Raw genomic sequence first — 18,472 nt, forward strand, 5'->3', positions numbered from 1 at the left:
TATTATCTCAGGTAACTGGTCAATTATAATGCTCGCTGATGAGACTAAAAGGTCGCCCAACTACCTACTTAAGGATCTGACTCTGAAACCTAATTTCTGGGGAGTTAGACAACATAGAAGAAATTGTGATTCCCTCCCCAAGAAAACAAAGTGCTCCCTGAAAGACCAAGTACCCTGCAACCTCTTTGAAAGTAAATAACACTGTAAACTCATAGAAAGTTACTGATTCACATATGCCACCATCAAACCGGTGGCTGACCAAGGCCCTATTATCCTTCCTAACCCTGTCAACCTGAACCCCAGACCTCCCTGCCCCTTTCAGTCATTCAAGAAGAAGTAACTGGGTATCCCCATTAAGTAAACATAAATGAGCTAAAGAATACAATGTTCATTACCACCCACTCTTGCTTCCATGCATGCTTTGCAACTGCCTTTATGCAGGCAAGCATTAAATTGAGATTTCTGACACTATTTTGAACTTTAACCTAGCTATGCCAGCTCTGACAGACCCTGGCTCAATGACTGCTCTAGCTTTCCCCCCTGCGTTACACTGTTATACATGGTGACATGTTGGTGGAGCAGCTTCAGAAAACATCCAGTTGTTAACTTTCCGCCTAACAAGAGATCCACTCTTAGACTACTTGTCATCTACCCCTCCCCCCGTGACAACAGAACATTAATTGAAGAATGCGTGGAATTCATCACAGCTCAATTGATGATATCCGAGGCTGGCATCTTCCAATGTGATTGCAATCTGAATTAGGGTAACACCAACAACAAATCTATTAACGTGTATGCTTCCTTTCTCATCAACAATGATCATCTAAAACACTGCCAAAACCTCATACATTGTAAAGTAGCCATTCTTGATCTGATCATATCATAAGCTATCCTACTGTCCGGTGAGAGAGCCCCTTATCCGTAGACTGGACAGAATATCCTCAGATTTCACTCAAGATGGCTTTTGTCCACTACGGAAACAACAGCCCAGCAGAAAAAGGAAAAAAATTGATTTTGTGAGAACAAGGACATAGAAATGAGGGTTCTTGCCCACAGTGCAAGGAGGAACGTTCTGCCCTTCAATTCTCGGAAGCACATTAATACCCCAATGAGGATTAGAACAAGTGCATGAATGACTTGATTGAGGACATTGCTCTGCAGAAACAAATAAAGAAAATACTGATTCCTTTACTGCCCTGGTTCTTGGAAGATCTGCATAATTAAAGAAAAGACCTATGAAACCTCATAGAAACCTGAAGACAATACCTTTCTCCTTATGACTAGACCTAGGGATGACCAGAGGAAACTATAAATCTCATATTTTCAAAGCAAGGTCCTCTCACATAAAATTGCTTATAAATGTCCAAGAACCGCCAAAAACGTCATTTTGAGTTGATTAAACTTTTAAAAAATCTGACCTCTAACAACTTGATACATGCTCCCAAAAACAAGTTTGAAGATTTTGTGAATTTCTGTGCCAAGAGTGAAAATTCGATTGATCTCTCTCTTCCCATATAATCTATCAGCCCAAAGGACCACAAGTTAACCTACAAGGTGCATTTGTTTTGTCCTGACCGTGAGACAGTCAAACCCTACCCTACTGGGTCACTTAGTGAGCTCCTTACTGATCTAAGGTGTTTACTATTTCCCCCGATTGTCTGAAAAGTGGCCAAGTCTCCACCCCATTGAAATGACAGCTCTGCCACAATATGGGAAAATCTTCCAATAGAGGATATGAGTATGCCTGTATCATTCTTCTCTCTCTGCAGATGGCTCAGAAGACTAGGACCAGTAAGGCCAGGAGGACTAGAGGGACCAGGGAGACCAGGCCCTAGAGAACCAAGAGTAGGGGAACCAGCTTCAGGTGATGAGTACCAAGAGGATCAGGAGCAGGATCAAACAGAGAATCAGCAAGAGGAGGAACAAGAGGAAGAGGTAGACCTGAAAACTGAGCAGTAGGACCAGCAACAATAGGATCATGAAGAGAAGGTGCAGAAAGAACATGAGAAGGACAGGACTAGGGGAGTAAAAAGACTGGGAGGAGGACCTGTAGGATTATGATTAGGGCTCCTGGTTTTAATGGTCTTTATTTTTTTGACATTTCCGTCTGTATTTATCCATATTTATTTTTTGCTAATTTTATCTGTATTTATCCATATTTATTTGGGGTTTTGTACAAAAAATTAAGCTGAAATCGTTATATTTCCTCATTTATTTAACCAATAAATATAAATATGCACTCATGCTTGAATGCCTGCCGAGTTCCAGTGATCTGAACACTCACGGAAGATAAATCAATGCACTTATATCAAAATAAGCACATTTCCGTATCATCCTTGTGCATATCTACTGCTGTTTAACCCTCTTTCCTAAAATCCCTTTCTTTTTTAACTCCCTTACCTATCAATCCACACAACTATTGACCTGGCAGGCATAGCAGACAGTATTTAGAATCACTCAAAAAGCAACCCAATTTTCTGTCTGTATTTATCTGTAAAAATCTGTAAAAACGGAAAGGGAGCCTTAATTATGATGAAGAGGAAAATGGCATGATGGGGACTAAGAACAGCAACAGAAGGACCAACATGGGACCGGCGCCAGGAAGCTGAGGAGTAGAACTGGGGAGGACCAGAAGGAGGAGGACTTGCGGAAGGACCAAGAGGCTAGGAGTAGGACTAGAACCTTTATATGAAATGCTGACTTGCTGAGAGTCAGCACTAAGTCAGATCCCAGTATATTGACGCCCAGTATGACAGGACCAGCATTAGGTAACTGATGGTCAACATCAGGTCAAGAATGGCCGCAAGATGGAAAGAATTAACCATTATGCCATGACTAGCATTAGCCCCATTTGGGTATCATCGTGCCATGAGTGCACATATGCTGGATATTAACATCATTATATCAGTGCCAACACTATTCCAGTGTTTGGTGTATGCAGTGTGCCAAACATTACCACCATTATGCAAGGGCCAACATTGTGCTATTGGTGGGCACCATCGTGCCATGGATGACCATATTATGCCAAAATGTAAAATCAGTATGCAAAAGATTTCTTCAGAATATGAGGCCCATTCATTTTGCCAAAAATGGGCGCCATGATGCCAAGAGTATCTAACATTTGCCAAGAGGTACCACTAATATGCCAAAACCTGCATTAAGAAAGATCTCATACGAGTAACACATGGCCTGAGGCAGCAACTAGCATCAGAGTCCAAGCTTGTATTGAGTGAGCATTAATGGTTGGAGACAATATATGCATTAGTAGACCCAGGAAGTAATCTACCAACAGCCACAGACCATATCAAACTCCAGTAGTCCAGTAATTAAACTGCATGCATATCCCCAGGCTGTAGATGCATCAATGAGCTCAGACAGTAGATGTATTACTAGCAGCAAGTAATATGATCTTTAACAGCACCCATGCAATAAATGCATCACTGGACACAAGTAGTATATCCTTCAATGGTCCCTAAAAAGTACATGAACATTGGCCCCAGGAAGTAATGAGCCTCAGAGACCCCAGGCAATGGATGCATCCATAGTCCTAGGCAATACATTCATCAATGGTAGGAAAGAGCCCACGCATGCATGATCATACATGCGTGATCCTAGACAGTACACACATCCAAATCACAAGCAGTACATATATCAATATTTACAAACAGTATAAACATCAATTATCCCAGGCAGCACATGCATCAGTAGTTCTTCTCGAGCCATAAATAGTGAAACTCAGCAAATTGTCTTCACAACTCAATATGTTTCACAAGGCCAGCAGTCATTAAACTCCTCATACTCAAGTACATCAGGATATCCTAAATAGGGGAAATATTATGAGGCTGCATGCAGCGATACCGACTCTGCAGAACATTCAGGGCCATATTATCAAGAACACGCGATAAATATCGCAAATCGCGCTTAGCGTGTTTTTCATTATTGCCCTCTATCGCTGAATTACATCGTCGTGCTAGCGGTATATTAGCAACGCTTTGCTAACAGGCGAAATACAATCCAGCGATAGACTGCGATAATGATCATTAGTGTGTGAAATCCAGCGATGATTTCACAGTGCTAATGAAAAGCTTGGTAATAGGGGAGTGTGTACTTAACCATACAATCCACCTCCCATAGGCAATAATGCTAAGTCAGGTTTTATTCAGGCGTTAGAATCTTGCGATAATGGGGGCTTAGCGCGCCTTTTGTCATCGCTTCGCTGTTAAGGGGCAGCGTTGGTAATACCGCAATGTTGGTTTTGCGATCATTTCACATGTTGTCCTAGGAGGGAACGCCTACTTTGCATCTCATTAGCGTGATCTATCGCTGTCATGAGATGCGTTTCAGAATCAGCCACTAACATGCGCTAATGTATGTTAGCGACGCCTTGCTAATATTGAGATAATGAAATTGCCGCTTTTTCGGCGCTATGTGCCGAAAACGCGGTGATATATCTCTTGATTATATGTCCCTAAGCCTATAGATCTAACATCAGTCAGATTCCTATCTAACAAAGATCGCAGCCTTCCAGAACTAACACTAAATACATGGAGATTTGAGGAGATAGCCCTCCGAATTAATAGCGCAAAACATCGGTTTGAACCTTGGGTTATAGTTATTTCAACACCAACAATACCGTGTTACCCATCACCCTTTTTAACAGCGGTCCAAAGGTCAAGCACTAGCCTAGGGTTCTCCCCCGTGTATTCTATTCTACAAAATGCAAGTGACCAAACTGGTATCAATACCCAATTGGAAAAAAAAAACATCACGAAATTCAAGATCAATGGCGTGGCCCACAACATGCTCACACCCAAATCAGAACAGCAACGGATGAGAGTTCAGAGCAGTGGCGCTGGCAAGCGACTACTTTAAATGCTCCTAGGAAAGGATGACTTTCAAACCGAGCAATAAACATCATGCCAGGTTAGTTCTCTGAGGATTCTCTCCTGGAATATCACCAGCGCAATGCACTACCAGCAAATTGGGAAAAATATAAAATTATAAAGAGAGGAGTTGGCCTAACGGCTAGGGCGCGTCCGACCTCGAATCTGGGGAACTGGGTTTGAGTCTCGGCAATGACGCTGAACATCCTGTGATTCTGGGCAAATCACTTAATCTTCCCGTGCCTTAAAAAAATGAATGTGTGCTCATGTAATGCAACTGGTGCTATGTAAAGCGCTCTGATACCCGATTCGGGTCAAGTTCGCGATATGTAAAACTCTATAAAAAATAAAAAAAAACATGGCTGACCACTCCAACGCAACTGGCTGGCTATGTCCTAGACCACATGGATGGCCACAAACTCTATCGGTCAAGGAGGCCTAAGGAGGACTCTCAGTATATGTCCCTACAGCATTAAATGTTACAACAGAGCAACTACCAAGTCCAACTTCTTAGCTACAGATAATTAAACTCCATTAACATGTGCTACCCTCAGTAATGTTCTTTAACATCTAAACGCATCCAAATGTAACAAGCATTAGAAATGCAATCGGGCTCGGATTTATTTGAGTTTGCGCTAATGGCATTGTAAATGCCAATGTATTGTTGCTATGTGTTATGGAGTGTGTTCATGTGGTGTGTACTGCCAGTGATCTCCTTGTGAGTGTGAGAATATTGCACCGTTACTGCCTGTGATGTCCTTCTTGTGAGTGTGAGAAGCTTGCACCGCTGCTGCTTGTGATGTCCTTCTTGTGAGTGGGAGAAGCTTGCACCTCAGCTGCCTGTGGTCTCCTTGTGAGTGTAAGAAGCTTGCACAGCTGCTGCCTGTGATGTCCTTCGTGTGAGTGTGAGAAGCTTGCACCGCTGCTGCCTGTGAGTATGAGAAGATTGCATTGTGCATCTCTGTGCTGTGCCTGTTCTTTGTAAGGGACTCTTGCTCTGTTGCTGCTGCTGCCTTGGCACAGTACCTGCTGTGAGTGTGTAAGGGAAGCTTGCACCACTGCTGCTTGTGATGGTGTTCTTGCGAGTGTGAGAAGCTTGCACCTCTGCTGCCTGTGGTCTCCTTGTGAGTGTAAGAAGCTTGCACTGCTGCTGCCTGTGATGTTGTTCTTGTGAGTGTGAGAAGCTTGCACCGCTGCTGCTTGTGATGTCCTTCTTGTGAGTGGGAGAAGCTTGCACCTCAGCTGCCTGTGGTCTCCTTGTGAGTGTAAGAAGCTTGCACAGCTGCTGCCTGTGATGTCCTTCTTGTGAGTGTGAGAAGCTTGCACCGCTGCTACCTGTGAGTATGAGAAGATTGCATTGTGCATCTCTGTGCTGTGCCTGTTCTTTGTAAGGGACTTTTGCTCTGTTGCTGCTGCTGCTGCCTTGGCACAGTACCTGCTGTGAGTGTGTGAGGGAAGCTTGCACCACTGCTGCTTGTGATGTCGTTCTTGCCAGTGTGAGAAGCTTGCACCTCTGCTGCCTGTGGTCTCCTTGTGAGTGTAAGAAGCTTGCACTGCTGCTGCCTGTGATGTCGTTCTTGTGAGTGTGAGAAGCTTGCACCGCTGCTGTTTGTGATGTCCTTCTTGTGAGTGGGAGAAACTTGCACCTCAGCTGCCTGTGGTCTCCTTGTGAGTGTAAGAAGCTTGCACAGCTGCTGCCTGTGATGTCCTACTCACTACTCTACTCTACTCACTACTCTACTCACTACTCTACTCACTACTCTGCACTCACTACTCACTACTCTACTAACTACTCTACTCACTACTCACTACTCTACTCACTACTCTGCACTCACTACTCACTACTTTACTCACTACTCTACTCACTACTCACTACTCTGCACTCACTACTCACTACTCTACTCACTACTCACTACTCTACTCACTACTCTACTCACTACTCACTACTCTACTCACTACTCACTACTCTACTCACTACTCTACTCACTACTCTACTCACTACTCACTACTCTACTCACTACTCTACTCACTACTCACTACTCTGCACTTACTACCCACTACTCTGCTCACTACTCACTACTCTACTCACTACTCACTACTCTCCACTCACTACTCTACTCACTACTCACTACTCTACTCACTACTTTCTACTCACTACTCTACTCACTACTCACTGCTCTACTCACTACTCACTACTCACTACTCTACTCTCTACTCTGCACTCACTACTTTACTCACTACTCTACTCTACTAACCTCACTACTCTACTCACTACTCTACTCACTACTCACTACTCTACTCACTACTCACTACTCTGCACTCACTACTCACTACTCACCTCATTACTCTACTCACTACTCACTACTCTACTCACTACTCACTACTCTGCACTCACTACTCACTACTCTACTCACTACTCACTACTCTACTCACTACTCTACTCACTACTCTGCACTCACTACTCACTACTCTACTCACTACTCTACTCACTACTCACTACTCTGCACTCACTACTCACTACTCTACTCACTACTCTACTCACTACTAACTATTCTACTCACTACTCTACTCACTACTCACTACTCTGCACTCACTACTCACTACCCACTACTCTACTCACTACTCTACTCACTACTCTACTCACTACTCACTACTCTACTCACTACTCTACTCACTACTCTACTCACTACTCTACTCACTACTCACTACTCTACTCACTACTCACTACTCTGCACTCACTACTCTACTCACTACTCACTGTTCTGCACTCACATCTCTGCACTCACTACTTTGCACTCACTACTCTGCACTCACTACTCTGCACTCACTACTCACTACTCTGCACTCACTACTCACTACTCTGCACTCACTACTCTGCACTCACTACTCACTACTCTGCACTCACTACTCGGCACTCACTACTCACTACTCTGCACACTCACTCTGCACTCACTACTCACTACTCTGCACACTACTCTACTCACTACTCTGCACTCACTACTCACTACTCTACTCACTACTCTACTCACTACTCTGCACTCACTACTCACTACTCTACTCACTACTCTACTCACTACTCTACTCACTACTCTACTCACTACTCACTACTCTACTCACTACTCTGCACTCACTACTCACTACTCACTACTCTGCACTCACTACTCACTACTCTACTCACTACTCTACTCACTACTCTGCACTCACTACTCACTACTCTACTCACTACTCTACTCACTACTCTACTCACTACTCACTACTCTACTCACTACTCACTACTCTACTCACTACTCACTACTCTGCACTCACTACTCACTACTCTACTCACTACTCTACTCACTACTAACTACTCTACTCACTACTCACTACTCTGCACTCACTACTCACTACTCACTACTCTACTCACTACTCTACTCACTACTCTACTCACTACTCTACTCACTACTCACTACTCTACTCACTACTCACTACTCTGCACTCACTACTCTACTCACTACTCACTACTCTGCACTCACTACTCTACTCACTACTCTACTCACTACTCTACTCACTACTCTACACTCACTACTCACTACTCTACTCACTACTCACTACTCACTACTCTGCACTCACTACTCTGCACTCACTACTCTGCACTACTCTACTCACTACTCTACTCACTACTCTACTCACTACTCACTACTCACTACTCTACTCACTACTCACTACTCTGCACTCACTACTCTACTCACTACTCTACTCACTACTCACTACTCACAGTACTGGTAGTACTGGTGGTGGTGGTGGTACTGGTAGTGGTAGTACTGGTGGTGGTGGTGGTACTGGTAGTACTGGTGTTGGTAGTACTGGTGGTGGTGGTACTGATGGTGGTGGTAGTGGTACTGGTAGTACTGGTAGTGGTAGTACTGGTAGTGGTAGTACTGGTGGTGGTGGTACTGGTAGTACTAGTGGTGGTGGTAGTGGTGGTGGTGGTGGTAGTGGTAGTACTGGTGGCTGTAGTAGTGGTAGTACTGGTGGCTGTAGTAGTGGTAGTACTGGTGGTGGTAGTACTGGTAGTATTGATGGTGGTAGTACTGGTATTACTGGTGGTGGTGGTGGTACTGGTAGTGGTAGTTCTGGTGGTGGTGGTAGTGGTAGTACTGGTGGCTGTAGTAGTGGTAGTACTGGTGGCTGTAGTAGTGGTAGTACTGGTGGTGGTAGTACTGGTAGTACTGATGGTGGTAGTACTGGTAGTAGTGGTGGTGGTGGTACTGCTAGTACTGGTAGTGGTAGTACTGGTAGTGGTAGTACTGGTGGTGGTGGTACTGGTAGTACTGGTGGTGGTGGTAGTACTGGTGTTGGTGGTAGTGGTAGTACTGGTGGCTGTAGTAGTGGTAGTACTGGTGGCTGTAGTAGTGGTAGTACTGGTGGTGGTAGTACTGGTAGTACTGATGGTGGTAGTACTGGTATTACTGGTGGTGGTGGTGGTACTGGTAGTGGTAGTACTGGTGGTGGTGGTAGTGGTAGTACTGGTGGCTGTAGTAGTGGTAGTACTGGTGGCTGTAGTAGTGGTAGTACTGGTGGTGGTAGTACTGGTAGTACTGATGGTGGTAGTACTGGTAGTAGTGGTGGTGTTGGTGGTACTGGTAGTGGTAGTACTGGTGGTGGTGGTGGTGGTACTGGTAGTGGTAGTACCGGTGGCTGTAGTAGTAGTAGTAGTACTGGTGGTGGTAGTACTGGTAGTACTGATGGTGGTAGTACTGGTAGTAGTGGTGGTGGTTGTGGTACTGGTAGTACTGGTAGTGGTAGTACTGGTGGTGGTGGTACTGGTAGTACTGGTGGTGGAGGTAGTACTGGTGGTGGTGGTACTGGTAGTACTGGTGGCTGTAGTAGTGGTAGTACTGTTGGCTGTAGTAGTGGTAGTACTGGTGGTGGTAGTACTGGTAGTACTGATGGTGGTAGTACTGGTAGTACTGGTGGTGGTACTGGTAGTGGTAGTACTGGTGGTGGTGGTAGTGGTAGTACTGGTGGTGGTGGTGGTACTGGTAGTACTGGTGGTGGTGGTACTGGTAGTGGTAGTAGTGATAGTACTGGAGGTGGTGGTACTGGTAGTGGTAGTACTGGTGGTGGTAGTACTGGTGGTGGTAGCACTGGTGGTGGTGCTACTGGTTGTGGTGGCACTGGTAGTACTGGTGGCTGTAGTACTGGCAATGGTAGTACTGGTGGCTGTAGTACTGGCAATGGTAGTACTGGTGGTGGTAGTACTTGTACTGGTAGTACTGGTGGTGGAAGTACTGGTGGTGGTAGTACTGGTGGTGGTGGTGGTACTGGTAGTGGTAGTACTGGTTGTCTGTGAACACGGCGTGCCAAGAAGAAATCAGGCTCTTAAACTCACAGTTCTATTCCACATATTTACTGTAAAATGGAAAGGTTAGCCAACATGAATCTTTTTAGGGTGCAGCAGGCCTGGGGATGCGGTTCACAAACCTGTAACTAAACCAGTGTGGCTGTGATCGTTAACCACGTACAATCTAATCAATTACGGAAAGTAATCCGTTGCCAGGCTCATATAAATTATGGCAAGTAAACAAAGAAAACTGTTATGGAATCCGCAAGAGTGGCGCACGTTAAGGTCAGCCCATCCACATCCGGGGGAGGGATTAATGCGGGCAGTTTAGCGTTTATAATGCTTATTATGTCATGAAGCGGTTAAACATTTGAAATATATTCTCACGTTGTTTAGTCTAAGGAGTCGTGCCCTCCCGCCCACAGGAAATGCCTCTGTGAATTGTTTTTAACGTGCCAGTAATTCTTCATACTCTTCCTTCGCAAGTGCTTTCTTTCCTGCCATAAAATATTGCTTCATTTCCATGAGAATTATAGCGCATAACATCTATCAAAGCTGGTCATTACTATCCCTCTATGGCGAGTACAGACATCCTGTGGTTTGTCACTGAAGGCAGCAAGGGTACTGCAAACAGTTTTTATAACAAAAAGTTTAACAAGCATACAAAACTGAACTGATTACAAGTACAATCTAAACACATGTATCTCACCAACTCGCTCCTAGCTCTGATGCCGCCGGTACGATACCCAAGTTCTTTCACCTTCTGTCTTCCCCTTAGATTGTGTGTGCATAGTCTAACTGCGTCACCATTCACTTCTCAAACGTGGACCAGTCCCTCTGGCCGTCCTCGTGACACACTGCGCACACTTCATTCACCAGGCATTCTATGACGTGTGGTTCAGGATGAAAAGCTGGGAGTCCGCTAATGTGCACTTAACACTGCCGTTTTTCACGAATACAAAGCCGTTAAGCTAAAGCCGGCTGGAAAAAAACTATACTCGTCGAGAGTAGTACTTGCTTTGCACCGAATCCCTGCAGTAGCCCCTATCTGCCACAAGGTGTCACGAGATTATTATTCTAACTCAGAACTAAGATAGCTACTGGAAACAACAAAATTATCATAATTAGTGTAACAAAGGCTGCTAATAAAAGAGCAATGATAAATCACATAAAAGTTCAATACAATAGACGTCCACATTTCTCAGCCCCAAAAACGCTGCAGACGAACGCGCGCCCTATACATGCAATGCAGAATGGTGAACGCGCTCCCACCATCTGGATTGCATTACAAGGGCACTCTGACAGCTTCTACTTAAAATTAATGGTCTGCCGTGCGCGTAACCGCACAGAATATGCCAAAAATGGCCGACTAACATTACATATGCCCTATCATATGAAGACTACTAAAAAAACAGCACTGCGACGACCAATCACTATTCAGATATTAAAATAGCGCACTGAAAATGCACGAGCAAAGAAGAATTTATCCAGCATGAACGAAAAAGCCGCTACAATACGGCTCGCAGCTCCTCCCCACTTCTGACGAAGTGGTGACGTCGCCGAGCCCGTAAAAAGGAAAATGGTACTTTTAAAGAAATTATTCAATGAGCTAACGGAACTAAGATTCAGAATTCCTACTAGGGAAATACTGAAGACAGGAGACCTTAACACCAACCTGATATACACACCGGACGAAGATGAACAATTGGCTGACAAAAATGCTATCTGGGCGGTTTTCCCACAGGCCTGCCACCCCCAAAAACAATCTGCCCGCTTAGGGGAAGATCTGGTCTCTGCCCTTGAAAGCCTGGGCCTAAGGGTAGTTAATGTTAGAACTAAAGACGACACCCCACCTATGTTTACATACTTTGGAACAACCTTAGGATCAGTTATTGATTATACAATACTCCCATTGCCACTATAAAATCAGTTAAGGAAATATTTTTAAAAAAGCACCGTGCAGAGTGATCACCTGTACCAACATCTGGTGCTGAGGTTAAACCTCGCAAGACACATGCTAGCCCCGGTGGAACCTGGAAGCCTAGGAAAAATCAACTTGAAACGTATAAAAAGTTCTCACCCTACACTTCCAAAGTTAGCTGCCAAGTCTAAAGAAATATTTGAGTCTAGCAAAACTTTCCAAGCAGCCCCAATAACAGTCTGGACGCTCTTCTTGACAAGATTGCTAATACATGGCACAGCATTAAAGACAAGAACAAGTCTAATATCCTGGCAACCAGAGATTCTGACTGAAAAAACTCTTAAATCTGAGGAAAGAACTGAGAAGCGCAATGAGGAAGCTCAGAAAACCCAATGCCACAACGGCCAAATGGGAGAACATGAAAACACTAAAAAATCTATATAAAACAACTCTGGGTAGTGCAGCAAAATAAATCCGACAAGTTCTGGGCAAAGCTCCTGTTTAATTCTAAACAAACCAACACAAGAGCCTTTTGGGCAACCGTCAACAGGATTGGGGCGACAAATAAGAATAATAAGCAGCTCAAGCGTCTTTGAGAAGGATTGGGCAGTTCATCTGTCAATGACTTTTGCAGAACGAAAATGTACTCCAGAGCAAGGATAAAGCAATCACGCTTGGGTAAAAGACACAAAAGATCTGCTCAGACCTACAAGAAGGATGTTGCACCAATCACTTGCACCAGAAAATCAACACTATACAATGGCTAGAGTGGCTAAAGTGATCTCGGCAGGACAAAGTGATGGAGCTCCTGGCCCACACAGCATCACACAGGCAATTTACAAGTTAGATCCTGAATACTGGGCAAGCCTGCTAACCGCGCTATACAATGACGCGCTATACAATGAGGTGGAGTAAACTGGCCTAATCCCAAGCAGCAGGAGAGGGTCAATAATAAATTCAATTTACAAAGGTGGGGATCGATCAAACCCAGCAAACTACAGGCTCATTGCGCTCATCAACTTTGAAGCTAAATACTATGCCACATTAATTCTGGAAGATCTAGGCGTATGATCCAATGCTAACAACCTGGTTCCCCTAAATCAAACAGGCTTCTGGGAAAGTTACGGAACCACTGTCAATATGCTAGCGGTTACAACAATTGCGGCGAAATGCAAGTGCCATAAGAACAAACTACATCTGTGTTTTATAGATTTTAAAACTGTGTTTGACAAGGTGGGCAGAGCTCTCCTGTGCTTAAAACTAAGGAGGTAGGGTCTTCCCAACAAAAAATTGCGAGCCATTGGGCAACTGTATACAAATACATGGATAGAAATTAAGCTGGGAGATGGGTCAAGACTGTCCAGGAGAATACTTACAACCATTGGCTTCAAACAAGGCTGTGTTCTTGCCCCTCGCTCCTTAACATTTTTATGGACGATTTGACCCCCAGACTCCATCAGGTTGACGCACATCCCCTGAAACTAGGATCACTAACCCTTACCCACCTCTCCTACACAGATGACATCATCCTACTGACCAAGGCAGGGTATGCCCAGACGTGGGTCCCTTGCTCACTTTACCACTGGATTCAAGCTAGCCTGGCTGATGAAGGGTGTTGCCCAGAAACCGGTCCCAGAATGCTTGTTTCCGGTTCAGGGAAGACCTGGCTTGGCAGTTTGGGCTGGACTGTTACCATGAGGCACATGGTCAAGACTGATTTGCATATAGCTGGTCTGAACTGAGGTGGCGAAGTGAGCTAAAGAATGATGATGGATTCAACCCAGATCTGTGACTGGGGGTGAGTGTCTGAAAAGTTTCAGCACTCCGTCCATCATCTCCTTGTGTTTGTATCATCCTACTGACCCACACAACAGTGGGCCTTCAGAGATCTCTTGCTGAACTAACAGCATTTGCATAGCTAAGAAACTAGAGATAAACACAACCAAGATGAAAATCATGTCCATTTGAAATGGACCTGCTCCCCTCCTTAAAAGCAAGTCAGGTGATGTACGTCTTACAGAAGTCAGCAACTACAAATATTTGGATCTGTACATTGACAAGAAATTGAATTTCATGGCGCATAAACAGTACAAGGCCCAAAAAGCAAAGCGCTGAGCTATGCCTTCTGTGCTCTCGCCAAGAAGCTGAATGGTCCTTCTTACTGCAAAATGATTCCCCATGGTAACCTATGCAAGTGCTGTCAAGCATGGAAAAGTGCCACCAAATAAATGTTTTCAAGTGAGGTTTTTGGGCTACCATGAAGTGTCTCCCCTGCACTAGTCCGAATTGAATTTGGGCTCATGCAGCAAACCGTAGTAAGAAGATATCACACCATTAAGACATGGTACAAAGTACAGTTAAATCATGGTAGCCCTCTGGTCGCGCTCTGTGGCCTTCCCTGGAAAGCGACCCCCTCTCGGTCTACAGCAAATATCTGAAGTCTTCACAGCAAGAAACAAACACAATAGACTTATGGCATCTAAAGTTACCATACACAGCTTTCTGTCGTGCCATCAATAAATCCGCTAGATTGCACTCCCTTATTGACGATAAGCACAAATTCACTTCTCTGTCCCATGCTTGGATGACTATACAATCGCATGACACCTTAAAACCAGCAGCATGGTTTAGCATGATCTTTCCAGCGTATCTAAAGAGGAATCTGTTGGCCATCAGGCTTGGGGTCATGCCATCTCTGGCTGATCAACCAGTATGGAAACATCAGGGCACTAAAACGTGCAGATTATGTGACGCCCCTAAGGAAGACATTATACATCTGGTTTGCATATGTCCAGCGTTAGACTAACAACGGAATCTACTGTTGAAATCCCCCTTCATTGAATGGGGGATTCAAACCTGTCGGTTGGCCATTATAAAGTACCTTGATTCCACAGACCCCCAGATCAATTGTAAACTACCGAAATTCCTGGCACTACATGGAAACTAACCACTGGAACTCTATAAATTACTGAGGACTTTAAGCGATTTCGCCGTGCAATCGCGCTTAAACGATCAAGTTTACCAAGACGCCTAACACATTCTGGTACTTCAAGTTTAACTGGTAGAGTAAGAGCTGATATTTGTATAGACAATTGTATTCTATTAAGATCGCCCGGGTCATTTTAGCAAATGCATATTGGGAAACTTTTAAATCTGGTTAAAATCAACTTTTTCCACTTTTCAGCACTTCGCCAACAGTTACTAAGACCGGTGGCCGTCTGGAGATAAAGCATATTTGGACTTCAATTCAAGTTGGCTCCTGTGGACTTTTACATTTATTTCGAATTTTTTTTTGCTGAGCGCTTCCCGAAATTGTACAATTGTAAACGCTAGTCAAGTTTAGCCTATATGTAATAGAAATTCATCATATATAATTCTGTTTTAATGTGTTTATTTTTTTGTATTTTTGAACATGTAATGGTTTTAATTAACTATGCATGACAAACAAATGATAAATTAATAATAAAGCATCAGTAGACATAAGAAGTGTATGTATCAATGCTCACAGGTAGTATGTGTAAAAGGTCCCAAAGCAGCATGTGTATCAATTGTCACAAGCAGTACCTGTATATCTGGTCTCAAGCAGTATACACATAGGTGGTTATAGTTTGTGCATCAGCAGTCTCACGCAGCACACACATAGGTGGTTAGAGTTTGTCCATCAGTGGTCTCAAGCGGCGCACACATAGGTGGTTATAGTTTGTGCATCTGTGGTCTCAAGCAGTACACACATAGGTGATTATAGTTTGTTAATCTCTGGTCTCAAGCAGTATACACATAGGTGGTTATAGTTTGTGCATCTGTGGTCTAAAGCAGTACACACATAGGGGGTTATAGTTTGTTTATATGTGGTTTAAAGCAGTACACACATAGGTGGTTATAGTTGTTAATCTCTGGTCTCAAGCAGTATACACATAGGTGGTTATAGTTTGTTTATATGTGGTCTCAAGCAGTACACACATAGGTGGTTATAGTTTGTTAATCTCTGGTCTCAGGCAGTATACACATAGGTGGTTATAGTTTGCGCATATGTGGTCTCAAGAAGTACACACATAGGTGGTTATAGTTTGTTTATATGTGGTCTCAAGCAGTACACACATAGGTGGTTATAGTTTGTTAATCTCTGGTCTCAAGCAGTACAGACATAGGTGGTTATAGTTTGTGCATCTGTGGTCTCAAGAAGTACACACATAGGTGGTTATAGTTTGTTTATATGTGGTCTCAAGCAGTACACACATAGGTGGTTATAGTTTGCTAATCTCTGGTCTCAAGCAGTACACACATAGGTGGTTATAGTTTGTGCATATGTGGTCTCAAGCAGCACACACATAGGTGGTTATAGTTTGTGCATCTGTGGTCTCAAGCAGTACACACATAGGTGGTTATAGTTTGTTTATATGTGGTCTCAAGCAGTACACACATAGGTGGTTATAGTTTGTGCATATGCGATCTCAAGCAGCGCACACATATGTGGTTATAGTTTGTGCATCTGTGGTCTCAAGCAGGACACACATAGGTGTTTATAGTTTGTTTATCTGTGGTCTAAATCAGTACACACATTGGTGGTTATAGTGTGCATCTGTGGTCTCAAGCAGTACACACATAGGTGGTTATAGTGTGTGCATCTGTGGTCTCGAGCAGTACCCACATAGGTGGTTATAGTTTGTTTATATGTGGTCTCAAGCAGTACACACATAGGTGGTTATAGTTTGTTTATCTGTCGTCTAAAGCAGTACACACATTGGTGGTTATAGTTTGTTAATCTCTGGTCTCAAGCAGTACACACATAGGTGGTTATAGTTTGTGCATATGTGGTCTCAAGCAGCACACACATAGGTGGTTATAGTCTGTGCATCTGTGGTCTCAAGCAGTACACACATAGGTGGTTATTGTTTGTTTATATGTGGTCTCAAGCAGTACCCACATAGGTGGTTATAGTTTGTTTATATGTGGTCTCAAGCAGTACACACATAGGTGGTTATAGTTTGTTTATCTGTGGTCTAAAGCAGTACACACATTGGTGGTTATAGTGTGCATCTGTGGTCTCAAGCAGTATACACATAGGTGGTTATAGTGTGTGCATCTGTGGTCTCAAGCAGTACACATATAGGTGGTTATAGTGTGTGCATCTGTGGTCTCGAGCAGTACCCACATAGGTGGTTATAGTGTGTGCATTAGTGGTCCCAAGCAGTATACACATAGGTGGTTATAATGTGTTCATTTGTGTTCAAATGCAGTCAATACTTTGTTTCAATTGCGCTAATACAACTTCTGAAGTAGTGGAAATGTTTTTCCGTCTAAAATAATGGGGAAGCCATGAATGTCCTTACGGCTGTACTGGGAGCTGATACAAAAAGAGGCTGACACTTGCAACAACCTATAGCAAAGTGGGACTGACCTAGTGTCCCTCTCCGTGTTGTACTAATAATCGCAAGCCATTTTAGAAACGCACAAATCTATTAAAAAGTTATCGTTCTTTCCTTTGTATACAGTAGAGAGGGATTGTTGCTGAAAGACAGCGGTACCCTAGACATATACAACACTGGATAATGTACATATGTCTCACTTTATTCTGTCTGGACTTAAATGTAAAAAAGTGACGCCAAGGTGCCATGTAGAATGCCATTTGCCCTAAAAGACTTTTGTTGAAGTGCAATCCCTTACGCTCCTGGCTTAGTCTTTGTGTTACCGACCCACCACACATGGTGGGGCGGGGCCTTTCCAAAGGCAAAACATCTGCTCTATCTCTCACAATGTCCTCCAAGGATAATGATGTTTACTGAGTTTGGGGAAATCATTTTTCTAGCTGAGAAACTGTTGGGAAACCCCAGTACTTAATTTGTGTAATAATAAGTTCTGGGACCAGCATTTCGTACTAAAAAGGCTGTGGCTGGCACTAACCAAGGTTGGGTGCCGAATACCAAGTCTGCGTCGTTTTGATTCTACCCTATGCCTCTTTAATGCACCACCAGACACTTCCTGCCTCTTTGCTTCACTTGGTTCCTTTTCAACCCAGATTTCTCTCTTTGTCACTGTTTTTCCACCTTTCTCTTCCTCCTTCTTTCCACCTCTTTCATGTTTTTCTCTTTTGTTCTGTATCAAAATTTGTTGTGGAAAGATAAGTGTGATTCCCCAAACATGAGTGCCAGTGGAACACCCTGCAGCAACTGACTCAAATTAAGCACTGTAAAACCCCGTTGGCTCAATTGACTGAAAGCTTCCTCCAGTGGCCCAATGGAACATGGGCCATCGGATGAAACAATAGGGTGACCAGGCGTCCCAGGTTTGCCAGGACGATCCCCGTTTTTCACCAGCTGTCCGGGCAGATTTCGAGAAATTTAGCTC

This window comes from Lissotriton helveticus, chromosome 9 (assembly GCF_964261635.1).
Source record: "Lissotriton helveticus chromosome 9, aLisHel1.1, whole genome shotgun sequence".
NCBI lineage: Eukaryota > Metazoa > Chordata > Amphibia > Caudata > Salamandridae > Lissotriton > Lissotriton helveticus.